The following is a 22,362-nucleotide window of genomic DNA, read 5'->3' on the forward strand; positions in this document are numbered from 1 at the left end:
TTGGAATAGCAGTCACAGTTCATATAACCCTTAGGCAAATTCTTAACATGTCAATAAGAAGCCCATTACGATTGTAGTTAAACATCATTGCAAGCAAACATTTCAGTTCTATTGAGGATCTTGTGTTTTTTAATTAACACATTTTAATGGTGCTTATAGTACTTCAATCTATTTTGCTTGCTTAACTTAAGTAACAATGGGGCTGATGTTGACTTTTGGACAAGCAACTGTCAGAAAACGCTGGGCACCTGCAATTTTGAAGCCCCGACAGTATTCGAATTAGACAGGTGAGCTGAGGACGGCAAACAGGCACCCCAATGCAATTCGCCACATGTTGGCCTCAGGAATGTCGGTTGGCAGGGGGTAGGCAATGCTGAGAATGGGCATGGCTAGGCCAGGCCGCCAGTGGCTTTCAGTATTTTTTTTTAATTGGCCGTTTCCTGATTGGAATGCCTGTAATGCATGAATGGAGTGTAGGTGTTGAGCTCCACCTATATGCAGCTTAAAATTCCAATCACTAAAACCTCTCGATTTTCATGGGAGAGAGGGCTAGCGCTTGTTTCAGGCAGACGCTCTGGCCACCTAGCAGTAAGCCCCTGTGAAAGATGCCGTGGGCCAGTTGTCAGGTTTAAGTGGAGTGGTAAGGCTACTGACCCCATTTCTAAGCCCTCTCACTATTAATGCCGATTTTCCCAAACAAAATTCAGCCCCATTGACATTTCAAGTGTATAAAATAGCCGAGACTAAATCTTCAGAAGTCCAGACTATTAGTCCAGTTGTGCATTCCAGCCTGCTATACTGATCATTTTCTGTGTTAAAGGCCATTACTTTTATATCAGTCAGACAAACTTCTAAAGAGCATAAAGGAAATTTATGATCGACTTGACTAGTACGGCTTATGTTGATGACATTTACAATGTCAGTTTTGAAGCAAATCCCAAGTAGATTGAACTTCCTCTCTCCCCCAAGAAAAAGAAAATTGCAATCATAATTACTTTCATGCTGTTATTAGCCTTTAAGCAAAAAGATCGTAATCACAATATTCAGAATGTTTCCTGCAAGTGGTTCAGTTAACTTAAAAGACTCTAGGTGCTAACCATTGAAGTGCTACTACTTAGTGTTTGCTTTGCTAAAACATGGAATTGCTCTTTATTCAGCACAGTAAAGTTTAAAGCATTTACAAACAAAATAAATCTTTAAAGTCGTGCTTTAAAAACTTTCATCAGATTTAATACAATTAAATTCATGTGATACATAATATTTTGTTTTGTGGACTGGATTTATTTTAAACTTGCACTCAAATACTAAATTAATTTTACCTACTTTAGAGATAATTTCAAACTGAAGTTCTGGATCAGCTAGGAAAGCTTGTGCAATGTTTTTGGCAATGAAATATAAAGAGATTCCTGTATTATATTTTTACCAAGTTTAAAATGACACAAACCATAGGTCTGGCTTAATAATAAATTAGTTCCACATTGTATCATCTGCTTTGTACTAAGGTATTATAAATACTTAAGAATTGTTACAAAGCATAACATTGCTCTGATAGCTGAAACATAACCCATTCAAAGAATATTTTTAAGAGCTTTATTTATGCAGGTTTAGTGAATTACTGAAGTTAACCATTAAATATAACACAGAGCGATAAATTTTCGTCTCATTTTGATTAATGATTCTGGCCTCTGGGTTTTCTGCTTTTTAAATTAAGTAGAGTCAGGCTGTCTTTTACATTACATATGTATGAAATATGCAGTAAAACAGTGAAGTATTTTGTTGAATTTGCAGTTGAGAGATTTTATTCTAACGTAATGGCCTGGATTTTATGGTCAGCGGCAAAAGGACGGCACAAGCCTCTGACTCGAAGAAAGCTTCCCACAAGGATTTAGAGGGCTCTGTGGTGTCGATTTCCCTTATTATGATGTCAATTTCATTCTGACGCCATCTACAGAGGCTCTTTTGCTTCTAGGAACAGTGAAGTCATCAAGCAGGCTGAGCAACCAATCAGACTGGCTCACATTTTCTTCAATCAGATTAGGAAAACGTGAAGTTATCCACCTTGGCAGGAAGAATAGAAAAACAAAATATTATTTAAATGGAGAGAGACTACAGAATGCTGCGGTACAGAGGGATCTGGCTGTCTTCATACATGCAGCACAAAAAGTTAGCATACAGGTACAACAAGTAATTAGGAAGGCAAGTAGAATGTTGCCCTTTGTTGCAAGAAGGATGGAGTATAAAAGTAGGGAAGTCTTGCTACGACTGTAAAGGACGTTGGTGAGACCAACCTAGAGTACTGTGTACAGTTTTGGTCTCTTTATTTAAGGAGGGATATAATTGCATTGGATTAGGTTCACTAGGTTGATTCCTGGGATGAAGGGGTTGTCTTATGAAGAAAGGTTGAGCAGATTGGGCCTATACTCATTGGAGTTTAGAAGAATGAGAGTTGATTTTGTTGAAACATATAAGATTGTGAAGGGGCTTGACAGGGTAGATACTGAGAGGATGTTTCACCTCGTGGGGGAATCTAAAACTAGGGGGCATAGTTTCAGAGTAATGGGTTGTCCATTTAAGAAGGAGATGAGGAGGAATTTCTTCTCTCAAAGGGTCGTGAATCTTTGGATTTCTCTACCTCAGAGAGTTGTGGTGACAGAGTCATTGAATATATTCAAGGCTGAGATAGACAGCTTCTTGACCTATTGGGGAGTCTAGGGTTATGGGGAACAGGCAGGAAAGTGGAGTTGATGCCGAGATCAGATCAGGCAAGATCTTATTGAATGGCAGAGCAGGCTCGAAGGGCCGTAGGCCTATTCCGGCTCCTATTTCTTATGTTCTCATGTAATTCTCAGACAGCAAACCAGAAAGTAAAAAGCACTGATTATCATTCACTTTTTAATCATTTTACAGAGAGCAAAATAAAGATTGGGACAAACACATGGGATCAAGGTAGAAGCTGAAATATCATAAAAAATATAAAAACATCATTTTATTATTTTAAAAATCTATGGAATTTTTAATGTGGAATGGAGGAAATGACACGTTACACCTCTAAAATTAGTTTTTCAGGGCCAGAGCAATTGTTCAGCAGTAATTATGACTTATTACATTGTTTAAAAACTCTGTCACGCCTCATTCAACAAGGCTTAACTTTTTCAATGTTTTTTTACAATGACAATAGTGCGTAAAAAAATTGGAAGTTCATGTCAAATCACTGATTTTATGCCAATTGCATCTGCGAAGACTGCAACAACGCACCCCATGGTGGTGCAGGGTATCACTGCAAATTCAAGGCCAATAAATGTGATATACTGTACTAGTGATTTGGTGCAGTTTTTATTTTGCTTGTTTTTCAACATTGTGATGGAAAATGTACCAAACACTGTCAATTAATGTTATTTTATATTTTCCAACTCTCATTCTTTGGCCTATAAAATGCAGTTGATTTTCATTTTAATGTTGTATACTTAAGAAAGGAATTATGGAGATGTGATTGGCAAGTGACCAAGGTTAGGAACAAAATATTTCAGGATACTTGACTTTTAGAAGAGATGGGCAAAATGGAAAAGGAGGAGGGCTAGCCCTGATAATAAAGTATGTGATAAATACAGTAGAAAGGATCTTAGCACAGAAAATCAAGAAGTCGAATCAGTTTGGGTGGAGCTAAGAAACAGCAAGGGGCAGAGAACATTGGTGGGAGTTGTTTTTCGGCCCCCAAACAGTAGTTGTAATATAAGACGGAGTATAAATCAGGAAATTAGAGACGCATGTAACAAGGGTAATACAGTAATCATGGGGGACTTTAATCTACATATAGACTGGGCAAAGCAAATTTGCAGTAATAGTGTGGAGGATGACTTCATGGATCAGTATGTTGAGGAACCAACTAAGGAACAAGCTATTTTAGATATAGTATTGTGCATTAAGAAAAGGTTAATTAATAACCTTGTAGTAAAGGGTCCTTTAGGGAAGAGTGACCATAATATGATAGAAATTTATTATTGAGTTTGAAAGTGATTTAGTTTAGTACGAAACTAGGGTCTTAAATCTAAACAAAGCAAACTATGTAGGTATGAGGGGCGAGTTGGCTTGGTCGATTGGGAAACTACATTAAAAGGTATGACGGTAAACAAGCAATGGCTAGCATTTAAAGAATTAATACATAATTTATAACAAATATACATTCCTTTAAGGCACAAAACCCCACAGGAAAAGTGGTCCAACTGTGGCCAACAAGAAGAAAGATAGTATTGCATAGAAACATAGAAAATAGGTGCAGGAGTAGGCCATTCGAGTCTGCACCACCATTCAGTATGATCATGCAACTTCAGTACCCCATTCATAGAAACATAGAAAATGGGTGCATGACTAGGCCATTCGGCCCTTCGAGCATGCACCACCATTCAATAAGATCATGGCTGATCATTCACCTCAGTCCCCCATTCCTGCTTTCTCTCCGTACCCCTTGACCCCTTTAGCCGTAAGGGCCACATCGAACTCCCTTTTGAATATATCTAACAAACTGGCATCAACAACTTTCTACGGTAGAGAATTCCACAGGTTCACAACTCTGAGTGAAGAAGTTTCTCCTCATCTCAGTCCTAAATGGCTTACCCCTTATCCTTAGACTGTGACCCCGGGTTCTGGACTTCCCCAACATTGGGAACATTCTTCCTGAGCCTAACCTGTCCAATCCCATCAGAATTTTATATGTTTCTATGAGATCCCCTCTCATTCTTCTAAATTCCAGTGAATATAAGCCTAGTCGATCCAGTCTTTCTTCATATGTTAGTCCTGCCATCTCAGTCTGGTGAACCTTCGCTGCTCTCCCTCAATAGCAAGAACGTCCTTCCTCAGATTAGGAGACCAAAACTGAACACAATATTCCAGGTGTGGTCTCACCAAGGCCCTGTACAACTGCAGTAAGACCTCCCTGCTCCTATACTCAAATCCTCTCGCTATGAAGGCCAACATGCCATTTGCCGCCTTCACTGCCTGCTGTACCTGTATGCCTAATGACCAGGCCCAGGACATCGGGGAGAACTCCCCATGCTCTTCTTCCAGTAGTGGCCGTGGGATCTTTTACATCCGCCCGAGGGGGCAGACGGGGCCTCGGTTTAACGTCTCATCCGACCCTTAACGGAGCTGGCTCTAAGCTCACGTTCTTCCAAAGCCCCTCTTTATTCCCCTCAGTGATACTCATTTGCTGGGGGCGGGGGGCGTGCTGCCTCCAGTGGTGGACCTGCCGCTCCGCACATGTGAGGCGGGTGGCATATTCAACTGCAGGAAACATAGAAACATAGAAAATAGGTGCAGGAGTAGGCCATTCGGCCCTTCTAGCCTGTACCGCCATTCAATGAGTTCATTCCTGCTTTCTCGCCATACCCCTTGATCCCCCTAGTAGTAAGGACCTCATCTCACTCCTTTTTGAATATATTTAGTGAATTGGCCTCAACAACTTTCTGTGGTAGAGAATTCCACAGGTTCACCACTCTCTGGGTGAAGAAGTTCCTCCGCATCTCGGTCCTAAATGGCTTGCCCCTGGTTCTGGACTTCCCCAACATTGGGAACATTCTTCCTGCATCTAACCTGTCTAACCCCGTCAGAATTTTAAATGTTTCTATGAGGTCCCCTCTCATTCTTCTGAACTCCAGTGAATACAAGCCCAGTTGATCCAGTCTTTCTTGATAGGTCAGTCCCGCCATCCCGGGAATCAGTCTGGTGAACCTTCGCTGCACTCCCTCAATAGCAAGAATGTCCTTCCTCAGGTTAGGAGATCAAAACTGTACACAATACTCCAGGTGTGGCCTCACCAAGGCCCTGTACAACTGTAGCAACACCTCCCTGCCCCTGTACTCAAATCCCCTTGCTATGAAGGCCAACATGCCATTTGCTTTCTTAACCGCCTGCTGCACCTGCATGCCAACCTTCAATGACTGATGTACCATGACACCCAGGTCTCTTTGCACCTCCCCTTTTCCTAATCTGTCACCATTCAGATAATAGTCTGTCTCTCTGTTTTTACCACCAAAGTGGATAACCTCACATTTATCCACATTATACTTCATCTGCCATGCATTTGCCCACTCACCTAACCTATCCAAGTCGCTCTGCAGCCTCACAGCATCCTCCTCGCAGCTCACACTGCCACCCAACTTAGTGTCATCCACAAATTTGGAGATACTACATTTAATCCCCTCATCTAAATCACTAATGTACAGTATAAACAGCTGAGGCCCCAGCACAGAACCTTGCGGTACCCCACTAGTCACTGCCTGCCATTCTGAAAAGTACCCATTTACTCCTACTCTTTGCTTCCTGTCTGACAACCAGTTCTCAATCCATGTCAGTACACTACCCCCAATCCCATGTGCTCTAACTTTGCACATCAATCTCTTGTGTGGGACCTTGTCGAAAGCCTTCTGAAAGTCCAAATATACCACATCAACTGGTTCTCCCTTGTCCACTCTACTGGAAACATCATCAAAAAATTCCAGATTTGTCAAGCATGATTTCCCTTTCACAAATCCATGCTGACTTGGACCTATCATGTCACCTCTTTCCAAATGCATTGCTATGACATCCTTAATAATTGATTCCATCATTTTACCCACTACCGATGTCAGGCTGACCGGTCTATAATTCCCTGTTTTCTCTCTCCCTCCTTTTTTAAAAAGTGGGGTTACATTGGCTACCCTCCACTCCATAGGAACTGATCCAGAGTCAATGAAATGTTGGAAAATGACTGTCAACGCATCCACTATTTCCAAGGCCACCTCCTTAAGTACTCTGGGATGCAGTCCATCAGGCCCTGGGGATTTATCGGCCTTCAATCCCATCAATTTCCCCAACACAATTTCCCGGCTAATAAAGATTTCCCTCAGTTCCTCCTCCTTACTAGACCCCCCGACCCCTTTTATAACCGGAAGGTTGTTCGTGTCCTCCTTCGTGAATACCGAACCAAAGTACTTGTTCAATTGGTCCGCCATTTCTTTCTTCCGCTTTATGACTTCCCCTGATTCTGACTGAAGCTTCACAATGAATCCCAGTTCCCGCTCCACACACACACCTTTCCGGTATCTGGGTTGCAGGACACACAGACGTTGGTGCGGTGGCTGCTGGACCAGGGAGGGCTTCACAGTCCAGCTTCGCAATGGGTGGCAGTGGGGGCTATTGAACCAGGGAGGACAACACATATCAGGTCCGCAATGGGGGTATTGAACTAGGGGGGCAGCACATGTGGGGTCCTCAATGGGTCGAGGGGCTATTGAACCAGGAAAGGCAACACATATCACGTCACACCCTGGGGCCTCCCTCCCCCTCCCCTGTCGTCTCTCACTCTCGGGCCCCTTTTACCCACCGGACCCTGTCTTTCCCCAGCACCCCCCCCCCCCCCCCGGGACCTCTCCCCGTCCCACCTTGTGTCTCTCCCCCAGTCCCACTCCCTGCCTTCCCCCCCGCCGGTACTCTGACTCTCACTGCCCTCACACTCTCTCTTTGTCTAGGGTCTGTCACCCACTCCCTCCCTTCCTCAGTCCCCTCCCCCCCCCCCCCCCCCCCCTCACTCCCCGTCACACACACTCCCGAGTCCTCGCTCCCCAACTCTCCCTCACTCCCCCGGAGCCCCCGTTCCTCTCTGTGTTTTCCTGGGGCCTCACACTCCTCCCTCCTTCCCTCCGTGCTCCCCCAACCCTCAGTCTGTCTCCCCCGCTCTCCGTCCCCTCACACCCCAGGACCTCGGGCCCAACATTGCCCCCCAGTCTCCTGGTCACACACTCCGCCCCTCACACTGTCCTTCAGTCGGCCTCTCCTGCCCTCTCCCCGGGCCCCCGCAGTCTCTCCCTCAACCCCCCCCCCCACCCCCAGTCCCAGTCTCTCACCGTCTCCTTCTCCCCAACCCCAGTCCCTCACACTCTCTCTCCCTCTCCCTCTGGGCTCCCTCATCCTCTCCCTCACATCCTCCCATTCCCAGTCCCTCACTGTGTTGCTCTTCCTGAGCCCTGTGCGCCTCTCACTCACCGGGTCCCCCTGCCCCTCACTCGCTCACATCCCGGGACCCCGCTCCCTCAGTCCCCCTCAGTCCCTCACACACTCATACCCTGGGGAAGCCCCCCTCAGCCCCTCACACACTCACACCCTGGGGAAGCCCCCCCTCAGCCCCTCACACACTCACACCCTGGGAAAGCCCCCCTCAGCCCCTCACACACTCACACCCTGGGAAAGCCTCCCTCAGTCCCTCACACACTCACACCCTGGGGAAGCCCCCCTCAGCCCCTCACACACTCACACCCTGGGGAAGCCCCTCTCAGCCCCTCACACACTCACACCCTGGGAAAGCCCCCCATAGCCCCTCACACACTCACACCCTGGGAAAGCCCCCCTCAGTCACTCACACCCTGGGGAAGCCCCCCTCAGTCCCTCAAACACTCACACCCTGGGGAAGCCCCCCTCAGTCACTCACTCACTCACACCCTGGGGAAGCCCCCCTCAGTCCCTCACACATTCACACCCTGGGGAAGCCCCCCTCAGTCCCTTACACACTCACACCCTGGGGAAGCCCCCCTCAGTCCCTCACTCACACCCTGGGAAACCCCACCCCCCCAGTCTCAGTTCCTGCTTTCTCTCCATACCCTTTGATCTCTTTAGCCATAAGGGCCACATCTAACGATCAAAGGAAGAGGCATTACGAGTAGTAAGCCTGAGGATTGGGAGGATTTTTGAATTCAGCAATGGAGGACCAAGAAATTAATAAGGAAAGAGAAAAAGGAATATGAGAGCCAATTAGCAAGAGACATAAAAACAGATTGTAAACGTTTCTACAGGTGCGATGTCCAAAATCCGGAGTTCCGGAATCCGGACACCGGGCTGATCCGTGGTGGGGTCTTCCGGAAACTATAACGTGTTCCAAAATCCGGACGACTCTGCCTCGGCCGCTCACCCTCCCCCGGTCTCGGCCTGACCTTCTCCGGCTGCCTGACCTCCCCTTGCCTCGGCCTGGCCTCCAGCCGCCTGACCTTCGGCCTCCTGTGCCTCAACCTGACCTCAGCCCCGCCGCCCGACCTCTCTTCCCGGTCCAAACTCCCCCCGCCCCCACACCCCTTCGTCCTCGGCCCAATCGCTCCCCCCTGCCTGGGCCCAACTTAACCTTCCGGTGGCACGATGGAACCCCCCCGCCATGCCTCGGCCCGACCGACAACCCCCAGCCCGACCAACCCCCCCAACCTCCGACAGCCTCGACCTCCGGTGGCCCGACCGACCCCCCACGACCTCTGGCGGCCCGACCTCCCGCGGCCTGACCGACCCTCCCTTACCTACCTACTTTCCTCGGCCCAGGCAAGGACGTTCTGAAATCCGCAAATACCCGGAATCTGGAATGGTGTCGGTCCCAAGGTTTCCAGATTTTGGAGGTCACACCTGTATAAGTATGTAAATAGGAAGAGATTAGTGAAAGTAAATGTGGGCCTATTAGAAGCAGAAACAGGAGAAATTATAATGGGGAATAAGGAAATGGCAGAGGCATTGAACAAATACTTTGTCTGTCCTCATGGTGGAAGACTCAAATGGGGAATAATGGGGAACCAAGGGTCTGGAGAGAATGAGGAACTTTAAGAAATCAATATAAGTAAAAACTAATGGCTAGAAATTCGGCAGTTTTGCGCCCATTTTACCACCATGGCAGAGCGGAAAAAGTAATTTTTTGGGCGTTAAAAATGGCACATGAAATTTAGTGGCCAGGTGGAAAATTTGGCAGCGGTTTTGCCCCAGCAATAAAAGTTATCACCCACCCGTTTTATTTCCCTGTTTTTATGACTTCAGTCGGCGTGCTATGCTCCACTATCGGCATGGGTGGAAAATTTGCCGATATCGTCATTTTTACCCCCTGCTTAAAAACATGCCCAGAAAAATAAAGTCTTATCAGGTCAGACCCACGACACACCCGGCTCTAACGACGCCATCTTGAAAAACTGAGCAGAAGTTCAATGCATAAAAGGACTTGGAGGGAAGGCTACATTTTACACATTGATGTTTTTGTGAGTTTGTAGTTAGTTTTTAAGACAATTTAAGGACATTTAAAAGAACGGTGGCTATAATATCTCTGCCATTATTGCTGGCTGCTTTTTCTATGTAGCATTGAGCTGGAAGAAGGCTTATTCAAAAGCATTTTGAGTGTAATCAAAGAGTTCACAGACGTATGGGGAGGAGACCTTACCCCCCACAAGTTTACAGGCATCAGCGCTCATACCTGCAGCTGTCTGAGGCACAGTGTGTTCGAAGGCTGCGTTTCCGAAAAGAGGTGGTCACAGAGATATGCCAGCTGATAAAGGCAGACCTACAGCCTACTATCATCATCGGAGTCGGGGATGACTGGCTTCCACTCTAAAAGTGAGTTCTCGGGTGACTGAAGAGTTCAGTCAGGGACCGACAGTCTCTGTCACAGATGGGGCAGACAGTGGTTGAAGGAAAGAGTGGGTGGGGAGCCTGGGTTGATGCACGCTCCTTCCGCTGTCTACGTTTGGGTTCTGCTTGCTCTCGACGATGGGACTCGAAGTGCTCAGCCCCCTCCCGCATGCTCTTCCTCCACTTTGGGCAGTCGTGGGCCCGGGATTCCCAGGTGTCAGTGAGGATGTTGCACTTTATCAAGGAAACTTTGAGGGTGTCCCTGAAGTGTTTTCTCTGCTCCGAATAGAGCGCTTGCTTTGGGAGTCTTGTGTCGGGCTTGCAGACGATGTGGCCCGCCCAGTGGAGCTGATCGAGTGTGGTCAATGCTTCGATGCTGGGGATGGTGGCCTGAGCAAGAACACTGACGTTGGTGCGTCTATCCTGCCAATGGATTTGCAGGATCTTGCGGAGGCAGCGTTGGTGGTACTTCACCAGCGTTTTGAGCCTACCTGTGGGAACAGGGCTGCACTGGCTGTTGAGGTGAAGGTGACTTCTCTGCCTCTGACTCCTTTCAGGCATCAGCAGGGGACATGTGCTGCATCTCGCAGTTTGCTGCATTCACTAGGTGACTATTGCACTGTACACATGCAGGATGGCCTTTATAAAGTTCTCAATGACTAAGAATGAGAGGGCTATAGGTTTTGCACGAATTGCTGGCTTCCCCAAGGTTCAGGCTGCCATTGACTGTACGGACATTGCCCTGCGAGCACCTTTAGAAGATCCAGCGGTTTACCGAAACTGAAAGGGATTCTATTCCCTGAACATACAGATAGTTTGCGATCATACTCAGCGCATCATGGCAGTAAATGCCCAATTTCCAGGGAGCATCCATGATGCTTTCATCTTGCGTGAGAGCAGTGTCTCATACCAATTTGACCATCAGCCACAAGGCCAGAGCTGGATGCGGGGGACAAAGGTTACGGCCTCGCATGTGGCTCATGACCCTCCTCCAGAAGCCGAGCATCGCTACAATGACAGCCATGTAGCCACACGCAATGTTGTCAAAGACAATTGGAGTGCTCAAGCAGCCTGGACCACTCTGGAGGCTGCCTGCAAATACTTCCCTCTTCAGGTCACTGAGTTTATTGTGGTGTGCTGCATGCTACACAACTTAGCCAGCATAAGGGGACAGGATTTGCCACTGGGGACTGCAGGACCACTTCAGGAGAGGGGGGGGAGGGGAGGAGGATGAGGATCCTGCCGAAGACTGTAAAAGTCTTACGTCAGCAGCTCATAATTCAACACTTTGCTTGAACAGTGAAAGGCATGTTCTTTGTGCCTGACCACTCTATCCCACCATGTTGACTATTCCCCCTTTTATTCTGCAAATAAGACACTTCACAAGAATGGTTAAGGTGAACAAAATTTATAAAACATTTGTAAATTTATGAAACATTTGTACATTTATGAAACTTTGCAAACTTTAATTTTGAAACTTAAATACATTTTTAACTTGAACATAATTTGTAAAACTTTTATAAAATAACCAAATCAGGAAAACAGCAACAAAACAAGAATAACCCCTGTACCGAATGTCTTTTAAGTGCGGCCACCTTCTCCCCCCCTGCTAAGCTGAGGCAAGGCGGAGCGCTTAAAAGCAAGGCTCAACAGGCAACATTCGAAGGACCATCAGAGTTTCAAAGTGACGTCGGCAGCGCACACATGGAATTTTAAATGCCATTACAACGGTTTCCCGTTACATCCGTGTGCGGATAATCGAGAGTTGCCTGTAGTAAGACGGATAAGGAGCAACCAGTGGATGTGGTGTATTTGGATTTTCAGAAAGCATTCGATAAGGTGCCACACATGAGGTTATTACACAAAATTAGGATTCATGGGATTGGGCGTAATATATTAGCATGTACAGAGGATTCGTTAATGGATAGAAAAGGGAGTAAGAATAAACAGGATGTTTTTGGGTTGGCAGGCTGTAACTAGCTGGGTACCACAAAGAACAGTGCCTGGGCCTCAGCTATTTACAATCTATATTAATAACTTAGATGAAGGGACTGAATGTAACGTATCCAAGTTTGCTGATGATACAAAGTTAGAAAAAAAGGAAAAACTTGGATTTATATAGCACCTTTCGTGACCATCGGACATCTCAAAGCGCTTTACAGCCAATGAAGTACTTTTGGTATGTAGTCACTATTGGAATGTGGGAAACACGGCACCCAATTTGTGCACAAGCAAGCTCCCACTAACAGCAATGTGATAAAAACCAGATAATCTGTTTTTTTTTAGTTATGTTGATTGAGGGATAAATATTGGCTCGGACACCGGGGATAACTCCCCTGCTCTTCTTTGAAATAGTGCCATGGGATCTTTTATGTCCACTTTGAGAGAGCAGATGGGACCTCGGGTTAACGCCTCATCCAAAAGATGGCACCACCAACACTCCCTCAGCACTGCACTGGAGTGTCAGCACTGCACTGGAGTGTCAGCACTGCACTGGAGTGTCAGCTTAGATTTTTTCTTTGTGCTCAAATTCCTGGAGTGAGACTTGAACCCACAACCTTCTGACTCAGAGGTGAGGATGCTACCCACTGAGCCACAGATGACACTAGGTGGGAAAGTTACCTCTGAGGAGGATGCAAAGAGGTGGCAGAGAGATATAGACAGGTTGACTGAGTGGGCAAGAACATGGCAAATGGAATAAAATGTGGGGAAGTGTGAAGTTATCCACTTTAGTGGGAACAACAAAAAGCAGATTATTTTTTGAATGGTGAGAGACTGGGAAATGTTTGCATTCAGAGGGACCTCGATGTCCTTGTACATGAATCAGAGAAGGTTAATATGCAGGTACAGCGTGAAATTATGAAAGCAAATTATAAATAGCTTTTGTAACAAAGGGATTAGAGTATAAGAGTAAAGAAGTCTTACTACAGTAATACATTTACACCTGGAGTACTGTGTACAGTTCTGGTCTCCTTACCTAAAGAAAGACATACTTGCCTTAGAAGGAGTGCAACAAAGGTTCACCAGACTGGTTCCTGAGATGACGGGATTGCCCTATGAGGAGAGATTGAGTAGACTAGGCCTATATTCCTTGGAGTTTAGAAGAATGAGAGTTGATCTAATTAAAACATAAAATTCTTAAGGGACTTTGCAGGGTTAATGCTGAGAAAATGTTTCCCCTGGCTGAGGCGTCAAGAACACGGGTTCCCAATTTCAGGATAAAGGTCTGCCATTTAGGATTGAGATAAGAAGAAATTTCTTCACTCAATGGGTTGTGAATCTTTGGAATTCTCTACCCCACAACTGTGGTTGCCCAGTCGCTGAGTATATTCAAGACAGAGGATGATAAATTTTGGGGAATTAAGGGATATGGGGATAGTACATGAAGGTGGTGTTGAGGTGGAAGATCAGCCATGATCTTGTTGAATGGCGGAGTAGACTCGAAGGGCCAAATGGCCTACTCCAGCTCCTATTTCTTAATGTTATGTAATTAAAGCTGCATTGCCTACAATTGGCAATCTCACTGAGAGGACATAAAGTCCAGAAAATAAACATAAGCACATTGATGTGGTAGAGTGGTTATTGTTTTGACACTGGGCTTAAAGCATCTTGTGATATTTTAAAGGCCAAATGTGTTCTGTTCAGAACTATTGTCAGCTTGGCTCAGTGGTTTCTCATCTGAGTCAGGTTGTAGATTCAAGTCACAATCCAGCACTTGAGCACATAATCTAGGCTGACATTTTAATGCAATACCGAGGGCATGCCAAATTTCAGATAGTACATTAAACTGAGGTCCCATCTGCATGTTCAGTGGATGTAAAAGATCCTTTTTTGAAGGAGATCAGTTAGTTCTCCTGCTGTCCTGTTAAACTTTAATTCCTCGACCAACACCATTTACCTAATTGCTGTTGGTGGGACCTTGCTGTGTGCAAATTGGCTGCCTCGTTTGCTTACAAAGCAGTTACTACATTTCAAAAATAAATTAATTGAGTGTGAAGCGCCTTGAGATTTCCTAAGAGCCTGAATGTCGCTGTGTAAATGCAAATTCATAGCTGAAAAGTCAATTTGATATCACCAGCAGATCTCCTGTGGTGTTACTGAACAGAGCGGGGGTCTGGACTCTGTAAATGAGCAGAAGTGCACAGTTCCAATAAATTTCTGAGAGCTCTCTGTGATGGAGGTTCCTGAAAAAGTGTTTTACTTATCTTGCCAGGAGTAGATAAATACCACATGTGTTATTAAATAAATCTCTGAATACTCTACTTTTACTGTCCATATATTTAGGGTTTATAGGAAAGGCTAAGATAATGTTAAACTTATGAAAAAAGTAAACTGATTTGTATCTTTTTTTTAAATCTCTGCAGCTGAACTTTGTTTAACAAAAGGCTCTTAAAGATATATATATACATGAAGAATTTTAGTCAAAACTTCCCTGCAATCTTTAATAACGGTGCAGTATTTCCAAAACAGTTAGGTGCTTATATGTCCAATGGTTGTTTTTGAATTCTGAGTTTAAGTTTAAAAAAGGCTGGTTGCTATAACCCACTTCAAATACAGAATTAAATATGAATACTTGATCCGAGTTCTTCATTTGCCAGTTTTTTCCTCAGCTGTATCTGTGATAGGCTTTTTTTTGTACTTGGCAAACGCATTTGCAGTCAGCTCATACACACAATACATTTTGGCACTTCATTATGGAAAGATCATAAAAGCAATTAAAAATCTAAAGCTTAGATTCACTAGGATATTACCAGGGATAATGTGTTGCAGTTATGAAGTTCATTAGAGCTAGAAGGTTAAGGAGTGGCCTTCAAGATTATGAAAGGTTATAATAAAGTAAATAATTTCCATTGGTTTGTGAGATGACAAGGAGAGGGCACAGACTGAAGATAATGACAAAAAGCACTAAAAAGTTAGGTTAGAACGTGGAAATGGCTGCCATAAACCATTGTTGAAACAAAGTCCAATTCTTTTAAAAGGGAATTCGTTGAAAAATAAAAGAATATTAATGGGCATGGAGAGTGAGCAGGAGAGTGGAATTATACAAGATGGCTCATGAAGAAAAACTTGATGCAACAAATTGTCTATTTCTATGCTGTTACATTCTATGAATCTATATAGTTTTTGTTGTTAGAAAAAGTTAGAGTTTATGCTTTACCTTGTTGTGATATTTTATACAACAGAAAATTGCAGTTATTCCTACAAATGGGTTCCCTGATGGTTTACATTCTCAGTAATTTGTCATTTGTTCTCAAAGTTATGCATGCTAGGAGCTATAGACTACGACCCTTTTTAGTATCTTCTGTTGCTGACTGCCAACTTTTGATTAGTAGTTACTGAACTTCATGATTGGTAATCACACACATTAGTTGTTTTCAGGATGCACAGTCCCCATCACTAATAGGGGACGTGTTGGTGTTGATGCGATTTCCCCGCTATAAGATGTGGAGAATTGCGATTTCTAAGATAGTCCGTTCTCCACCAGTTGCTCCTAAAAATCAGGCGCAAATCATGTGGAAACTTGGGCCCTTTATCTCATTCTTCCCCCCCCCCCCCCACCCCACCTCTCTCTTCCCCCCCCCGCCTCTTTCTTTCCCCCCCCCGCCTCTCTCTTCCCCCCCCGCCTCTTTCTTTCCCCCCCCGCCTCTTTCTTTCCCCCCCCGCCTCTTTCTTTCCCCCCCGCCTCTTTCTTTCCCCCCCCGCCTCTTTCTTTCCCCCCCCGCCTCTTTCTTTCCCCCCCCGCCTCTTTCTTTCCCCCCCGCCTCTTTCTTTCCCCCCCGCCTCTTTCTTTCCCCCCCGCCTCTTTCTTTCCCCCCCGCCTCTTTCTTTCCCCCCCGCCTCTTTCTTTCCCCCCGCCTCTTTCTTTCCCCCCGCCTCTTTCTTTCCCCCCGCCTCTTTCTTTCCCCCCGCCTCTTTCTTTCCCCCCGCCTCTTTCTTTCCCCCCGCCTCTTTCTTTCCCCCCCGCCTCTTTCTTTCCCCCCCGCCTCTTTCTTTCCCCCCCGCCTCTTTCTTCCCCCCCCGCCTCTTTCTTTCCCCCCCGCCTCTTTCTTTCCCCCCCGCCTCTTTCTTTCCCCCCCGCCTCTTTCTTTCCCCCCCGCCTCTTTCTTTCCCCCCCGCCTCTTTCTTCCACCCCCCCGCCTCTCTCTTCCCCCCCCGCCTCTCTCTTCCCCCTCGCCTCTCTCTTTCCCCCCCGCCTCTCTCTTTCCCCCCCCGCCTCTCTCTTTCCCCCCCGCCTCTCTCTTTCCCCCCCGCCTCTCTCTTTCCCCCCCCGCCTCTCTCTTTCCCCCCCCGCCTCTCTCTTTCCCCCCCCGCCTCTCTCTTTCCCCCCCCGCCTCTCTCTTTCCCCCCCCGCCTCTCTCTTTCCCCCCCCGCCTCTCTCTTTCCCCCCGCCTCTCTCTTTCCCCCCCCGCCTCTCTCTTTCCCCCCCCGCCTCTCTCTTTCCCCCCCCGCCTCTCTCTTTCCCCCCCCCGCCTCTCCCCTCCCCCTCCCCTGCCTCTCTCTTCACCCCCTCCCCTGCCTCTCTCTTCACCCCCTCCCCCATGACTCATGAAGAGAGAGGTGGGGAGGGGGATGACTCATCAGGGGAGAGCAGCAGCAGCCAAGTTCATGGCACCGTGGGTGGCTCTGCTGCACAGGAGGGCAGGAGAAAGAGTGGGAGAGCCAGAGTGATAGGGGATTGTCTCGTAAGGGGAATAGATAGACATTTCTGCGGCTGCAACCGATACTCCAGGATGGTATGTTGCCTTCCTGGTGCAAGGGTCAAGGATGTCTCGGAACGGGTGCAGGACATTTTGAAGGGGGAGGGTAAACAGCCAGTTGTCGTGGTGCATATAGTTACCAATGATGTAGGACTTCATCCCGTTTTTTACCAATAAGATGAATTTAGGGAGCGAGGAGCTAAATTAAAAAGTAGGACCTCAAAAGTAGTAATCTCACGATTGCTACCACTGCCATGTGCTAGTCAGAGTAAGAATTGCAGGATAGCTCAGCTGAATGCGTGGCTTGAGGAGTGGTGCAAAAGGGAGGGATTCATATTCCTGGGAAATTGGAACCGGTTCTGGGGAGGTGGGACCAGTCCAAACCGGACGGTCTGCACCTGGGCAGGACCGGAACCAATGTCCTAGGGGGAGTGTTTGCTAGTGCTGTTGGGGAGGAGTTAAACTAATATGGCAGGGGGTTGGGAACCAATGCAGGGAGACAGAGGAAAGTAGAATGGGGGCAGAAGCCTCACTCTCGTCCCTGCCCCGTTAGCGTCTACGCCCCCACCGGCCCTGTCATCTATGCTTCCGCCGCCCTTTTCTCCCATTGTCTCACGCCTTCTTTTCTCACCTCCCATCTCCTCAGTGTCTCTCTCTCTCTCTTTCTCTTGCGTGTGCACTCCTGCTCCGTTCCTTTCTGTTCCTATATCCTCCCCTTCTCTCTCAATCCACTTCTTTGCCTCATTCTCTCTCCCGTAAAAATGAATTGCTCAGTGTGACTGAATGGGGTTCCCATAATGGCTGAAGAAGTAAAAAGTTTAAATGGTTAAATGACAGAAGAAAAGAGCACAAGATGAATGAGTGGTTAGTTCAAATTGCCAAAGGCAGAATTGAAATCTGATTGAAAGGACAAGCAGCAGGAGGCCAGTGAGTGACTAAGACAAGAGACAAAGAGCAGGAAAAACATGTTAATCATTAAGGCAGCCAAAGAAAAGAGGCAGGAAGCCACAGCCAAAAATTTCAAAATGTAAATAGCAGGTTTCAGTTTGTGGAGTGGGTAGGAATGGACCTTGGTTTGAAGACCTGGTATTGGCAAAGGCAGAGTTGAGAGTTAGGCCAAAGGTGAAAGGAAAGTCATCTTTTGAGGATTGAAATATAAGCGCAGAGGTCCCACAAAAGGCCATTATATTAATAAAGTGCTGAGTGCAGAGGGACCTGGAGGTCCTTGTACATGCAACACAAAACGTTAATATGCAGGTACAGCAAGTAATCAGGGAGGCAAATGGAATGTTGGACTTTATTGCAAGGGGGATAGAGTATAAAAGCAGCGATGTCCTGCTACAACCGTACAGGGTATTGGTGAGGCCACACCTAGAGTACTGCATCCAGTTTTGGTCTCCGTATTTAAGGAAGGATAAACTTGCATTGGAGGCTATTCAGAGAAGGTTTACTAGATTGATTCCGGCGTTGAGGGGGTTGACTTATGAAGATAGATTGAGTGGGTTGGGCCTATACTTATTGGTGTGATGTCTGTAGCACACAAATCACTGACTCCACACGGTCTGGTGTTGATCTAACTGCTGTGACCTTAGACCTTTATTGAACAGCTCCAGAGTGCCCCACAGGTGTGGCGGGCAGCCTTTTATACTGCCTCGTGCAGGTACTTTCAGGTCTCCCACCACAGCGCCCTCTGTGGTGCACCATTGTACTTATCATACACAGAAACATAGAAACATCGAAAATAGGTGCAGGAGTAGGCCATCCGGCCCTTCGAGCCTGCACCACCATTTAATAAAATCATGGCTGTTCATTCCTTCAGTACCCCGTTCCTGCTTTCTCTCCGTACCCCTTGATCCCTTTAGCCGCAAGGGCCATATCTCACTCCCTCTTGAATATATCCAATGAACTGGCATCAACAACTCTTTGCGGTAGGGAATTCCATAGGTTAACAACTCTCTGAGTGAAGAAGTTTCTCCTCATCTCTAAATGGTTTACCCCTTATCCTAAGACTATGTCCCCTGGTCCTGGACTTCCCCAACATCGGGAACATTCTTCCTGCATCGAACCTGTCCAGCCCCGTCAGAATTTTATATGTTTCTATGAGATCCCCTCTCATCCTTCTAAATTCCAGTGAATACAGGCCCAGTCGATCCAGTCTCTCCTCATATGTCAGTCCTGCCATCTCAGGAATCAGTCTGGTGAACCTTCGCTGCACTCCCTCAATGGCAAGAATGTCCTTCCTCAGATTAGGAGACCAAAACTGAACACAATATTCCAGATGGGGTCTCACCAAGACTATGTACAACTGCAGTAAGACTTCCCTGCTCCTATACTCAAATCCCCTTGCTATGAAGGCCAACATACCATTTGCCTTCTTCACCGCCTGCTGTACCTGCATGCCAACCTTCAATGATTGATGTATCATGACACCCAGGTCTCGCTGCACCTCCCCTTTTCCTAATCTGCCGCCATTAAGATAATATTCTGCCAAAGTGGATAACCTCACATTTATCCACAGTCTTCTGCATCTGCCATGTATTTGCCCACTCGCCTAACCTGTCCAAATCACCCTGCAGCCTCTTAGCATCCTCCTCACAGCTCACATCGCCACCCAGTTTAGTGTCATCTGCAAACTTGCCGATATTACACTCAATTCCATCATCCAAATCATTACTTTTGTAAAGAGCTGGGGTCCCAGCACTGAGCCCTGCGGCACTCCGCTAGTCACTGCCTGCTATTCTGAAAAGGACCCGTTAATCCCGACCCTCTGCTTCCTGTCTGCCAACCTGTTCTCTATCCACGTCAGTACATTGCCCCCAATACCATGTGCTTTAATTTTGCACAACAATCTCTTGTATGGGACCTTGTCAAACGCCTTTTGAAAGTCCAAATACACCACATCCACTGGTTCTCGCCTGTCCACTCTACTCGTTACATCCTCAAAAAATTCCAAAAGATTTGTCAAGCATGATTTCCCTTTCATAAATCCATGCTGACTTGGACCAATTCTATCACTGTTTTTCAAATGTGCTGCTATTTCATCCCTAATGATTGATTCCAACATTTTCCCCACTACTGATGTCAGGCTAATTACCCGTTTTCTCTCCCTCCTTTTTAAAAAAGTGGTGTTACATCAGGCCCTGTGGATTTATCGGCCTTCAATCCCGTCAATTTCCCAAACACAATTTCCCACCAAATAAGGATACCCTTCAGTTCATCCTTCTCCCGAGACCTTCGGACCCCTAGTACATCGGGAAGGTTATTTGTGTCTTCAATGTACCAGAGCAATACACAACATCAAAGCCGTTGCTAGAATCCCCGAAATCGAAAAACGCATTAGTCCATTGGTAATGTTGGTCACGGATCCACGTCCCTGAATTTAAACACAGTGACCATTTAGCATTGAAATATTAACTCTTTTCATAATTCGCAATTCATGTCCATTATTTCAAACACAGTGACCACCCAGCATTAAAATATTATTTCTTGTCACAAATCCATCATCCTACATTCACATGGCACACTTGGGCTCGCTCTAGCCTTATAAAAGTCCAAAAGTCTTTATGTGGGGACCGCAGTGGTGTGAGGCCCTTTTAAGACGCCCGGGAGCATTTCCCTTTTAAGGTGCCATCTTGTGGCTCCCACGAGGCTTCCGTTGGGCGCCGCCATCTTAGGTGTTCAGCTGGCCGAGAAAGAAGAAGAAGAAACACGGAAGGAGGGAAAGGGAAACACAGAAGGTGGGGAGAGGGAATTTTGCAGTGTTTCGGGGAATGGTTTCAGGCATTTGTCCACGAAAATCTTCTTCTGGCGCTGATGCTGAACTTCTCGATGCTGGCGCTCTCAAAGTCGGCGCGGCGTTTCGTTACAGAGTGTGGAACAACAACCATCAGCGGCAGCGCCGGTTTGCTTGCTGCCACGCCCGCTGTGGCCGCAGCCTCCGCTTCCGCCGTTGCCGCCTCTCCTGCTGCCTCCGTGGCCGTCTCTCCTGCTGCCTCCGTGGCTGCCACCATTGCGGCCGCTGCTGCCGCCCGACCGTTCCGCTGCGTGGGTCCCCCAGCCACCGATGGACCGCAGTGCCCCGCTGGCCCACATCCCAGCAATGGGCCCGGACCTGTAGCCTTGAGTGGAGGCTGAGGCTGCAGGATTGCTTGGGGCCAGGGGTTCTGGGCTGCTGCTGCAGCTCCAGCTCGGTTGCCGCTGCCCTTTGGAAACCCGGGGAGCAGTAGTCTGTGGAGGAGTGAAGAAGTCTTCCCAGCTCCCACGGACCTTTCCCATCCATCTTCTGCCGAGGAGCGTCGGCCCATCGCCTGCAATGACCCATAAAGGTAAACCATGCGTCTCGCCCCCGTGAGATACCTGTACATCCGCTCTGCCGAGAACAGGTATCCGTTCCTTGGTGTAAGTACGCAGCTTTGCCGTGACCGGGACCAGCTTGGGTCGTGCAGCCGGGTTACCCCACAGTTTATCAAAAGTTCTCTGACTCATCAACGACGGACCCGATCCCGTATCCACTGCTATACTCACTGGGACTCCGTCAGTTTTTACTTCCATTATTACTGGGGGCAAATCGTCGGTGCACGTATATAGTCCCAACACCTCATCATCTTCTACCTGCATCCCCCATCTCCTCAGCCACATGGTGAGTCCGATTTCTTTTACACATGCGCTGAAGGTGGCCTTTAATGTGGCAGGTATTGCATGTGTACTCCGCAAACCTGCACCGGTGAGCCCCATGGCTTCCTCTGCAGCGCCAGCATGGTGCTGCTTGATTGGCCCCCCTCAGCGAACTCTGAGTTCCAGGACCCCGAGGTCCGTGCTCTCTGCCCCGGACAGAGCCACGTTCTGCAGTTTTTTCCATGGTGGCCGCTATCCTGTGGACAGTGCCTGCCGGGTTCATTTGCTTGGTGCTGCACATCGAGGTCATATATGCCTGGCTGAAGGTGATGGCCTTTGTCAGGGTGACTGTGGGTTCCGTGGCGAGCAGCTTGTGAAGGAGGCCCTCATGGCCGATCCCCATGACGAAAACGTCCCGCAGCGCCTCGTCAAGGTATGCCCCAAAATCACACGGCGCCGCGAGTCTCCTGAGGTCCGCAGCATATTTGGTGACATCCTGGTCCTCGTCTGCAGTGATGGTAAAATTTGTATCTGGCCATGAGGATGCTCTCCTTCGGTTTCAACTGGTCACGAATGAGTTCAATCAGCTCCTCATATGACTTGTCCCTGGCGCTCCCAGGTGCCAGCAAATCCCTGACGAGACAGTAAACCTCAT

General features: G+C 47.2%; 1 protein-coding gene across 1 annotated transcript in view; it reads left to right on the forward strand.

Annotated features, from left to right (window-relative positions):
• cenpp (centromere protein P) overlaps nt 1–22,362 on the forward strand; it is a 418,874-nt gene that overhangs the window by 105,322 nt on the left and 291,190 nt on the right. The gene's annotated exons all lie outside the window — the stretch shown is intronic.

Source organism: Pristiophorus japonicus, chromosome 12 (assembly GCF_044704955.1).
Source record: "Pristiophorus japonicus isolate sPriJap1 chromosome 12, sPriJap1.hap1, whole genome shotgun sequence".
NCBI classification, from domain to species: domain Eukaryota; kingdom Metazoa; phylum Chordata; class Chondrichthyes; family Pristiophoridae; genus Pristiophorus; species Pristiophorus japonicus.